Source organism: Haemorhous mexicanus, chromosome 11, assembly GCF_027477595.1.
Source record: "Haemorhous mexicanus isolate bHaeMex1 chromosome 11, bHaeMex1.pri, whole genome shotgun sequence".
Classification (NCBI taxonomy): Eukaryota; Metazoa; Chordata; class Aves; order Passeriformes; family Fringillidae; genus Haemorhous; species Haemorhous mexicanus.
In genome coordinates, this window is record NC_082351.1 from 9,714,924 (window position 1) to 9,726,985 (window position 12,062).

Genomic DNA, 12,062 nt, shown 5'->3' on the forward strand with positions numbered 1-12,062 from the left:
AAAAGACTCAGCCATGCTGAGAGCAGAGTGGGCAGGGCGACATCAACCTTCCTAGAGAAACTCCTGCTGACAGGAGAGTTTGGTCAGCACAGAACTGCCCAGTCCTCCTTCTAAAGCTCTACGCTCTCAGGAGCCTTGCACCTCCTGAAGACCCAGAGCTGGCTTCTCTCCTTCCCACACATCATTCCTGCACATTGCAGAGAAGAATGGCAGGTAAGTGTGATCAGAGCAGACCACAGAACAACCCCAAACATCTGTTACATTTGCTGCCTTTACATGCTGCAGGGAAGGATGCACCTGTTTGCAGTGTCAGAGCAGCCCTTGTTCCAATGAGCATAAACTCTATGGCACCCACCTGAGCATCTCCCCTGCAGCACTTTCCCCTCTGAACAGACCATAATTACTAAAACTAGACATTCCTGCTGTGAACTGAGCTATATGAGGGGGTAGTGGTTCTTTGTATTTCCAAGCCAGCTGAAGCAGGCAGAACTAGATAGTGGTGGGCCCACTGCCTACCACCCAAACCAATTGCTTCCTTGCACAGATCATTTGCCCTTCCAACATCTTATCCTCAGAGAGAGAAAGAAGCTCCTGGTTTCCTTTCTGTCCAGTGCCAACAGGAGCTCAGCCTTTGCTGCACCTCTTTGTGCTAGCAGGATATGGCCACGTTTGTGCTGGGACATCTGTCTTGCTTAGGCCACTAAAGGACAAGTGGGACAGTAAAGACACAGAACTATAGAAAAGAGTTTTCCACTGATCAAATAGGACAGGCCAACCAGTAAGGTTTACTGTTCAAACAGTTTATTATCAACTCTATTAGGCTGTGTCCATTAGATTTCATATCCATACAGTGCTCCAGGAGGCTCTAGAAGCATGGGAGCAGCTGTCAGTGGAGATGGATGGGCTTCAGCTGACACCTGCATGTCCCTCCACACTGACCATGTGGGCTTTTGGAGGGGCCTTTCATCCAACCCCACTGCACACAGGGCTCTCTGTTTGAGGGCAGCTCTCCTTTTGCACGTTCCCAGCAGCCAGGGATGTGCTCTGTTGAAGCTGGGGTTATAGTAGTAGAGGATCTAAAACAAGGAGAAGAGTTAGTTGCAACTATTCCAAGACTGGAAAAACCCAAGCTACAAGAACTAGGACTCTGAATTGCAAAAGAGGAGCATGGCTAGGGAAAAGGACTTTGAACTTAAATATAGAACTTAAAGCTCAGGCTAAAGCATTATGTGACCATGGTGTTCAGCAATCACAACTGAGGTTTTTTCTTCCTGGGGGCCAAAACAAAACAACTGATTTCAAAAGCTAAATATCACTATTTCTCAGCAGCTTCAGTGCAGATGTGAGCAGGCAGGTAATCCCATGATCCTTGGATGCATCTGCTTGGCATTGGGCAGGTGCCACAGGAAGGTTTCAGATTTGGTACAGCCAGACATAGAGCAAAGGCATTCAAAGAAATCAGATTACACGGAGTCGGATTGTCCCTTAAACAGGTTCAAACTCAGTAGCTCTCACTGAAATGTATCTTATCTGCATTTCTACTAGTCAGAAAGACTCACTCAAATCTGCCTGAGCACAGGCTGAGAAAGGAATGAAAACCAGACCACACTCCCATCCCCACCTCTTCTATGGCAAGGCCTTATTTGCTGTGAAGGTCTCTCTCCCCCCCCAGATTATCACAAGCATTAGTAGCTGTGCAGAGCAGCTGCTGTACCTGGCTATGAGCAGAAGCTGCTGCTTCCTCCAATAGGAATTCAGGCAGGGAGGCAGATCTTTGGAAATCCCGCTGCATTTTGGTGAATCCATAGAGGTTCAGCTGGCGAATAACACTCCTGATGTGCTGCGTGTTAAAAACCCGCTGGCAAACTCCCCTGCCCAGCACCTCCACTTCAAAGAGATCTTTGTTGATGGCCACACATTTTCCACCCTCACTCCACCAAATGGACCGAAACTGGTCACTTTCAAGCATTTTCCAAAGCTTCTCTGGAAAGCAGAGGGGAAAGAATCTATTGTCTTTGCCTCTGCTCTCACTGGAAACAGCAGGAGCTCGTTTGGTCTTGTGTCTGTCACTGCCATTCCAGATGTCCCACTCGTCCTCCATCACTTGTAAGGCAGTGTCACAGGGCACAATTTCCCCCTGTCCTGGAAGGTCAGGAGCAGCCATGTCAGCCCACTGCCCCAGTGCATTTGGAGCAGAAAGGGGTGGTGTTTCTGGGGGAATCAGCTCACTTTTCTATTCTCACAGGTGGGCAGAAGCTTCCCTCATTGGCCATCGCCCTGCACAGCCATACCTCGTTCTCCTAGTCAGTGGGAAAAACCAACTGGTCATGGCTAACTGTGGGTTCCAATGGAATGTTCTGGCATATCACTGTGGTGCCTGGGCTGTGGGGACATTGCAGGTGACATCTCAGTGATGGTTTCCATGGATCTCACCATTGATCTCAGTGGTGCCCTGGCAGGGGGAGCAGCCCAAGCAGAAACTGCTGCAGAGAACTTGTTGCTTCTCTGTCTGGTGGGAGTCCAGAGCCCAGCAGTGCCCACAGAGCTGTCCTGACGGGCTGTGGGCAAGGAGACACCTGGGCCGTGTCTGGCTGCACCAGGGAGGAGCTGGGATGGCTGTAGCCTTGGGCATCCCAGGGCTCTGTTTGGGGAGCTTTCTGGCTGGGCCCCTCTGACACCTGTAGAAATGTCCTTGTGGATATCAGGGAGAGAGGCCAGCCCAGCGGACCAGCCCAAGGGACTGCACCAGACTGCACAGAGGGAATGTGGGAAATCCCAGCCCTGATGCCAAAGGTGGAGGCCAGCCGGGGCCTGGCTGCTGGGTGGTGGTGACAGAGATGAGGCATTCCAGACACTCTCCAGCACAGCTGGGAAGTGGGGGAGCAGCTGCTTGTCAAGGTGTACAGGGTCTGCATATGTAGGGACATGTGTTAGGGATAAGCTGTGTTACCTTGGCAAGTACAAGCTTTCTGTGAGCAGACACCTGTGTGTCCTGTACAGGAGCTGCTGTGAGCACCTCCTTCTCCATGCAAGCAGTGGTTCCCTGCACAAAGATCTTGGCAGCTTTCCTCCAGCTCCTCATCCAGGCACAATGCAGCTGGGGTTCTTATTTTGTGGCTCACTCTTGGCTTGTAGCCTTCCAGCACCTTGGGATGGTCCATCTTAAACCAGGGCTATAACAGAATCATAGAAGCTAGAAAGTGCAGAGAATGAGAGTTAGTTGTAACCAGTTCAAGCCTGAAAAACAAAAATACATAAGAACTAAGACTTTAGTCTTGGCCAAAATCCAAACCTGGGTATTGAAGAAGACAGTTAGGGGAGTTTGAAACCTCAAGCTTGGGCTGGCTCAGATGTTACAATATGGTTGGTTCTATTAAGTGATAACCAGCCCTGGGTTTTTACCTGAGCAAGTCCACAGAGCTGTCCTGAAGGGCTGTGAGCAAGGAGAGGCCTGGGCCATGTTCAGCTGCACCCAGGAGTGGTTCCCCAAAGAGCAGCAGGGACAGCTGCAGCCTGGGACATCCCAGTGCCCTGTTTGGAAACCTGTCCAGCTGCACCTCTCTGACACCTCAGAAACACCCTGACAGTCTGCACCTTTTGTGATTAACTGGAGAAACATCTTACAAAGTTCCTTGGTAACAAACTAGCCTTTCAATTGGCTAGGAAAAGTTCTGCCAAGGGAAAAGGGTTTTCCTTGTTGAAACACATTGCAGCAAGCCTTTGTGTGGTGTAAACACTCTTCATGCCAGCAGGATCAATACAAGCAACCTGTCTTGGTACCCAGTTCTGAGCTGCTGCTTGTCTCTCTCTTGCAGCCCAGTGTGAGGCAGTTTGGCTGCAGCATTCTGTGATCTCTGTAAGAGGGGAGGCTATTTCTGAGGTGACAGAGACCCAGCAGACGGCTGAGAGCCCAGAACAACCCCTGAGCTCACCTTGTTAGCACTGCCAGGTTGCTGTTCTCTGACAATCTGTTCTAAACATTGGCTAAGTTTGGAAACGGTGCTAAAAGCAGGCTTGTCATGGTCATGCCAATGAATGAAGAGCTTGTCAACAGAGGGAGAGTCACCAGCAGCACAAGGGAGAAGTATAAATACGATTATATTTCCTCTATAGAACGGTTTATATCTAGCTGTGAATCCTTCAAACTGCTGCTACAGAGCTTTAATACTGTATTAAGGGCTGGAAAATTGGAGAGTCAGAGGATATTTCACTGTCTAGCTCCAGTCTTTTGCAAATGAATGTGACTCCTCCATTCAAAACAGATTCAACAAGCCAGTTCCTAACAGGTTCTGACCCTTATAAAGTGTCTATATTCAGCTTTTGGCTTCAGCTTTACCTCCAGAAAATCCTCAGCAATTTAGGCTTACTCCAAGGGCAAAGCTGACCAAGCATTCACAGAAGACAAGGAACAGCAACATGCAGCTGTTGGCAGCAGGGCAAACCCTCTGGGGTGAAGAGCCAGCATCCAATGATCACAGAACCACCTCTCCTAACTCAGCCTTAGGAAGTAAGTTGTTGTGTTTTTTCCTGTGAAAGCAGAAAGGTGAAGAAAGATGCTGGTTCTCACAGGAAGATGGACAAGTCAAAAAAAAAGGAAGGTGCAACAGCTGCAGTGAGTTTGAGATGTGCTGCTTTGAATTATCCTGAGATATAGGAAAAGCCTGTAGGTGTAGGAGTCTCCTGCAACACCTCAGGCCTTCTCAGAAGAATTTATTTCCCACTGCAAGTCACCCAGCTCTGCATTTCTTGGTCAGGCTTACTCCCTCTTGGAGACCAGGCACATTCCTCTGTCCCTGCCTTTCAGCTCAATGCCAGGCCTGTAATGTGTCTGATAGATAAACCAAGCCCTGGCAAAAACAAGCACATTCTTGTCTAGCACCATACCTTGACCCACTGATGAGTTCTTTTTTCATCATTTCCTGGAGATGTGGGAAACAGCTAGAGCCAGAATCCGTGGGAGGAAGCAATAGAATTTCAGGCATTCAAAAATAGAAAGATCATAAAGGTTAGGCTTGAACCAAGTGAGGCAGACAAAGCTGTAACCCCTGCCAAGAGGATGAGCAATGCAAACAGCGGATGCCTGTATCTGAAGGAGAGATTTTCCCCAGTTACAGCAGAGGAATATGTTTTAAGTAGTTGGCTTTTGGTCTCTGTTTTGTTTACTCTTCCAAAGACAAAACCAAAAGTGACGCCATACCCTACTTTATTAAGTGCAGAAGGAAGCATCTGGGAAGGGCAGCAAAACATGACAAAGTCCAGACCAGCCTAAACAGAGACACCCACAAACCCTCCTGAACCTGCTGAGTATGTAGATATTTATCTAGTACAGCCTGCTACCGTAGCTGAACAGAAAACACCTGCTGGGCTTCAGGGTGCTCCAAGCAGCCAGGAGGAGAACAGGGGGAATATCACCCTCAGCTGCTCCTCAGGGGTTGCTTAGTCCCTTGAATAACCACAACTGCACAGAAGGAGCAGACTTCAGCTGCTGGGAGCAGACCTCACAGCCTCTGCCACAGCTGCATCCATGCTGGCTGCAGTTCAAGGGCTGTATGGCTACTGCCCAATTGCCAAGCTCCTGGCAACTTCTAGCCTGTGCCAAGCAGAAGTTGAGGAGCAGAATGAGGAAGTGATCCACTGAAACTTGTTCTGTGTGAGGGACTTCCCCAGAGAACAGCACGAGAAAGGCATTGCCTGCCTAGGAAAGTGCCACTAAAGCTGGAGAATGGCCAAGCTCTTGTTCAAGCTGGCTGATTTGATCACAGAAGCCAGTACCTCTGCCAAATGCAGGCACTGGCTGAACACTATTATAATTAGAGCTGGGGTGCTAGACCTGTTTTTTCTAATTCCTATTATTTTTATTATTTTCAGTAATTTGTGTTAACCTGAAGTATTTTCAGTATTTTGTGTTAACCTGAGGAGAGAAGGTGTCCAATTTCAGGGGGTAGAGAACCTTATGCTAAGAACATCCAGTTTTGTTTTCCTACTTATGCAGAATGGTCCAAACCTAGTGGTGCAAACCTAGGTGCACCAAAAAGGTCCTAACTATAAGGGAAAGCACTTCCCTTGCTAAATCAACTTATTGAACAATTAGGGTTAGCAGCATTTACTTCTGCTAACTACCTTTGGGTTAATTAGTCAAATTACCCCAAAGGTAATTATTCTAATCAGCAAACATTTATTAGAAACTGCAGAGGTACAGTAAAGGACCAGCAGATAAAGGGATCAGCTATTTCATCTGCAGCTGTCCTGACCTTCAGGGAAAAATCTCTCTAGCACAACATGGTTGCCATAAATACTTACACCATGACAAAAGATGTCAGAAATGCAGGCTGTTGATATTACAGGATACTCAGCCAAAGCAAAACTGTATGGCTTTCAAACTGAGTTTAAAGACCAGCAAGTTTCATGACAGTGTGATATGCTATCCTAGAGTTCAGAGGGCAGGAAAATGCAGCTGATATTGAACACAAATATATTCTCTTCTTTTAAGGAAGTTCATTTCCAAATGACACAGAGCTGTTTAACTCATTGCCAAGTTTCAGCTCAAAACTAAGCATGTTTCTCTTGAAGGTCTCTTCCAACCTAGTGATTCTGTGAAGTTCATAAAAGTTCATCAAAGCAGAGTTCACCAGAACTTTTATTCTTTTAATGATTAACAATTTTTTTTTTTTTTTTTTAATTCCTGGTTCATATCCTCTGGCTCAAGGGATTGCCAGGAGCACAGTGCACACCAGCATCTTCATTTAGAGTCTGCTGCTAGCTGGATGGACATTTGCTGGATGGACATTTGCTCTGACTCACTTGACTCATACAGTCAGCCAAGACTGAAGTATTCAAGTCTCAGTGTTGTTTGTGCAAAACAAAGCCTCATTTGGCAGTGTGGGATTTCACAGGCTCATTTCTCAAAGTGACTTCTCAGAGTGTTCAGTTCCTTCTTCTGTCTCTTGTGAGCCTGAAAAGACAGACCATCATCCCCAAGGAGGGCAGGCACAGGGTTGTTCTGCTTCTTGTTTGTAAAGTATTACAACACTGTGCAAGCAAATGGTCTAACCTTGCATGAAAAGACATCTTAGATAAATCCCTTGCACAGAATTAATCACACTGCTGTTGCAATCATGGGTGTCATGGATAAAAATGACCCAAGGATGACAATTTTCCATCAGGGCTTATTTACTCTAATTATAGAGATTCCCACCTCTCTTAAGCTAGGCCAAACAACTAGCACCTACCTGTGGCCTGTTATCTTAGCTGAGGACTATGCTAGAGCAGATTTTCTGCCACGGATCTGGAGGGGGCTGCCTTGATCTTACAAGGTCAACAGCAAAAGCATCATTTTACTGTTACTGCTGAATATGTTTCTTGCACAGTTACAGAAACATTTCTTTGCTACTATAAAGAGGTACCCTCATATCACCTCCAGATGTCGTAATGATAAGGTAAAGGTTCCTGGTGCCAACCTCACCATAAGCTGTTGTACCTTGTTCAGTGTGGTACAAAACTCTGCCCCTGAGCTGAGCTGTGGTCTCTGCTGTGCTGGTGAAACCAGCATTCACAATGGAGTTCTGGGCTTAGACTGTGGAAAGGAAACTTTAGCATTAAAAAATAAAATCCTGAGTAACCACATTACATTAAGTTGAACATATCTTTTATGCAACCCCTGTCCTTCCCAAGTGAAATGCACCTGTATGGATGTGGTGCTCTTACAGCTTTTGACCTGACAGCTAGTGCTTTTATGCAGTAGGGGAGATGGAAAGATGACACCAAGCCCACACGTTGTAAAACACCTTTGCAGCAAGAAAATCAAACCCTCTACATTGTAAAAGCAAGCAGAGAGTCAGGTCATTGGGCTCAAGCAACTGATCAGGTAGAAAACCTGAGATATCTGAGTGGTTTTCTTAGGAATGGTTGACTGCTTACAGAGATTGTGCAACTGCTCTGCCTGTGCTCTGCAAACACAGCCTGATGTCCAAACAGCAGTGTCTGTAACAGCCTGACTCTGTATTGATATCATTTGCGTGTGCTTTGTAAATAAACAAATAGTGACTCACAAGTGACAGGTTTGGAGAAACCCAGGGCAGGGGTTATAGCACAGGCTAAGTCCTCATGTGCTCATCTGTCCAGGCACACAGCACAGAATGGGCCTGGCTGCAGCAGGGCAGCTCCACAGCACAGCAACCCTGGCTGCCAAGGCCAAACCCTCACCCCAACAGCTCAGTGACATTTGGCCTAACTGGCAACAGCAGCCCTGGCCTGGCAGGATATCCCCCAAAGGTGAACATTCCCACTATATCCTCACCCAAAAGCACCTCTTTCCCCAGCACTGCGTGTGCCATCTGCCCTCCAGATTGCTACACTGAATTAGCACTGGACAAGTGAAAAAAGTACAGAAGAGATAAATAGAAATTAATGTTTAACCTTTTCCTGCCTTACACTACTGGCAAATAGCTGCAAGCAATCCAGAAATTATTTTCCACTCATTTAGTTTCTACTTGGTGAGCAATTTTGTTTCCTCTGTGATGCAAAGAGCTCCTTCAACAGCAGACCTAAGGAAACCAGGTCCCTCATGGATTTAGTATTTGGATAATTGGTTTCTGGTTTGGTTTTTTTCTTCATGGCTGCCACAGTTCAAGTCTGCTACAGCCTGTTTCTTGGACAGTGGATGGCAAGGTCTCTATGAACTGGCTTTGTGGTTTCAGAGATCTCTTAGGAAGCTTTAAAAGCTTTACTGTTCTTTGAGCTTTTTCCTGAACTGCAGCATGGCCACCACGTTCAAAGGCACTGGCAGGCAGTCAGCACAACCCCAGAACAACACTGTGCCCTCATGGAGTTCAGCTTGAAACAAATGGAAAAGGAAGCCAAGAGCAAATCATATCCTAGCCTTGCAAAAATCCTTTAAAGCAAAAGAGAACTGCAAAACCAAATCTGAAAAGGCACCAAATCAGAAGATTCTTTTTTGTAGGCTCATCTCCTCAATTCTTAGAGATGTAGCCTGAACCTCCAAACCAAAGCACTTGGACACTCATGATCTAGAGACTAGATCTTCAGCCCTGAACACCCAGAGCACAAGGGAAGCTTTTCAGTCCAAGTCTCCTTCTCCTATCACCAACAGCAGCCAGCCACAACTGCCTGGCATAAACCTTCCTGTCACAAGAGGAGAGTCAGTCCTTTATCCTTGCAGCCCATCTCCGTGCAGGACTGCCTGGTACTGCTGGAGAAGCTGGCTATGAATGGATGGCTCATTCATGCTGGGACACTGGGCTGTTTTCTTGTCCCCCGCAGCACGATCTCACCCAGCACAAGAGAGCTGTGAAACCAGTTCCCTGCACAGTCCCACTCCACTGGGCTGAGCAACCAGAGATGGCAGAGGCTTACCTGGAGGCTGTGATCCTTGAGGCTTTGTCTGGTTGTAATTAAATCACCTCCTAGGGAGGATGTGCTCCCTGCTTTACCCAGCAGTGTCTGGGCAAGGCTGTGCAGGGACAGGGGCTGCAAGGGCCTGCTTTTCAGGCTGCAGAAAGAGCAGAGGCATGCTAAGACCATTGCATTGAGGTTCCAGCAGCCTCATCTTGCCTCCTTACCTCCCTCAATCTGCTCCCAGAAGTGCACAGTCATCCCCAAGTCCACCCTGTCTTGCCCAGCAGGGCTCAGCTGTGCTCCTCACTCATTCCTGCCCTGGGCAGGCCAGGTCTGTTCTGGGGCCACTGCACCACCCCAGAGGTGGAAGCCAAGATCTGAGCATTGGCAAGTTGGGGGTGTGCAGGAAAGAACAACTCCAGGTTTCAGAGAACTCACTGCCACACAAACAGCCATGGTGGTTTATTTCTTCAGGCACTCTTTACTTTAACATGAATTCAAATTAGTAGTTGTTTCATCCACAGCACAACTGAAGCTTCCAAGACAAGTAACTGATGGGACAACTACTTGCTAGCAGCCCAAGTAATTATCCAAGACTCAGGCTGGTGTTTGCTTCAAAGACCCTCCATGTTCCAGTACAGCTCACCCACTGCCCACAAGTTTTTCAACATCTGAGGCTACAGTAACTGTTCAACTGCTGTTCATGGTTTGGGCAAAAACCTACATTGAACAATACCAAGACTTATCTTGATATTACCAAAGCAAAGTTGAGCAAATGGGAGATGTGCTCTCACAACAGAAAGCTATGCAGAGCCCCAGGCTAGGCAGAGTGCTGTCAAGGCCTCCATGTCAAGTCCAAGGGCCACCTCACCTCATCTCTTATCCAGACCAACTCCAGACACTTCCCAAAGAGGTGCAAGAACCACAGACTGCCTGCATACCTGGCCTCCAGCACCTCAAGACTGGTTTATGTGTGGACAGTAACACCCAAGTTTTCCTCACAAAAGCATCACTGTTGATTCCAACACCAGGTTGCCTTGTTTTCCTTTTAAGAACCTGAGCTGGACACTCCATCTTGCTAAATTTATGGTCTCCCCAACTTCTGAAGACAATGAGATACACACAAATAAGCTCAGCTAACCAGTGGCTAAAAGGGTTTTCTCACAGCCCAATCATCCTTTAGTTAAGCTCCACAATTTCATGGCAACAAGCCCCAGATAGGCTGGAGATGTTTGGAACAGGAGGTTCTTCCCAGTTACCACACAATACATATTTTTCCTGGGTGGCTATTTGTTGCTACCAGTCATGCTGAGAACAGCACTGTTCCCTGTGGCACAGTTAATTCAATTTATAATAAGACCAAAAAGAGAAAAAAATAGGGCAGCTTTGACAAGATCTGCCTGACTCACCCCTGCTGCTGTGTTTAATATTGTTGTAGAATTGCTCCATGCAGGGAGCAATTTAGTAAAAGCTTGATGAGAAAAGGCTTGTGATGAAGAAAGCTCATCTGATTTCCTTTAGAGCAGCTGCCTTCCCAGGACAGATGCACTTGTCACATATGTGGAGATGGTTCGTGCATATTAAAGGAGCAACTCATTCAATAACCACACATTTATGAGACAGTTTCTAATCAAATCCTTCCTCCAAGCACAGATAACAAGTCATCCTCAACACTCTCACCACAAGTACATGACAGCTCCAGCACTCTGCTGTCTCCAACACAGAGCAGCCTCATTGTGCAAGGACCCACCAAGCCAGTGTGACAGTCCCAGCCTCAGGGCACCCATCCCCTGCTAACTCAGAAAATCTTGTGCTAGGAAAGTACCCTAATCCTACATCTTTACTGAGACTTCCAAGCTGTGTGCAGTACACTGGCAGTGCCTCCAGCTAAGACACAGGCCTGCTGCCTTAATGCTCTGCTCCATGTGAGTGCACAAAGCATGGGAGATGTCCTGTTACTGCAGGTGAGAAAACCTCATTCTGTTCAAAATTTCATTGCTGTGTTGCTTCCTGCATTGACTTCTCCAGACTACCATGGTGTGATGGGACAAGGACTGCCTGCCCTTGGGTGAGACAATGGGAGAGCTGAGATCTGCAGAGAGCTCTTCAAATATTAAATAAAAACCACCAAGATCAAGACACTGAAGAGGAAGGACAGTCCAGTCACAGACAGATATGCTTTATCAAGCCAGCACAGCAGATGCTGGTATAAAGCAAAGAGCAAAGGCTGCAGGAGGCTGTATCTGAAACAAGAGTGAGCAGCTCTGCAAGAACCTGTGATCTGGGAAAAAGACAGTACACCTTCAAGCACAAGAGGTGATGCCAGGAGCCTCCTGCAGCTGGAGAGGCCTCAAACACTCAGTTTTAGGCCAGGTGAATGGGGAGGGGACCCAGCAAACAGCAAGGCAGATGCAGGCAGAGCCATCTGCTTACTGCACAACCCACCTCCCCACACACCTTTTCATCACCAAAATGCAGCATACTGAAATCTCATTGTACAATTACTAGATTGTGTTGCCTCACCTTGATTATGAGTGAAGCCTTTGAGTGAATTTAGCCTCTCCTATCAAACTCAGCTGTCTCAAAAACATGGTGTTTCTACATGTTTAAAGGGAAAGAGAAATTCCATGAGTGAGCAGGGAGAGAGAGGAGCTACATTCCTGCTCCTGCCAAGAAAAAGCTGCAGCCCTCACCTGCCTGCTGGCTGG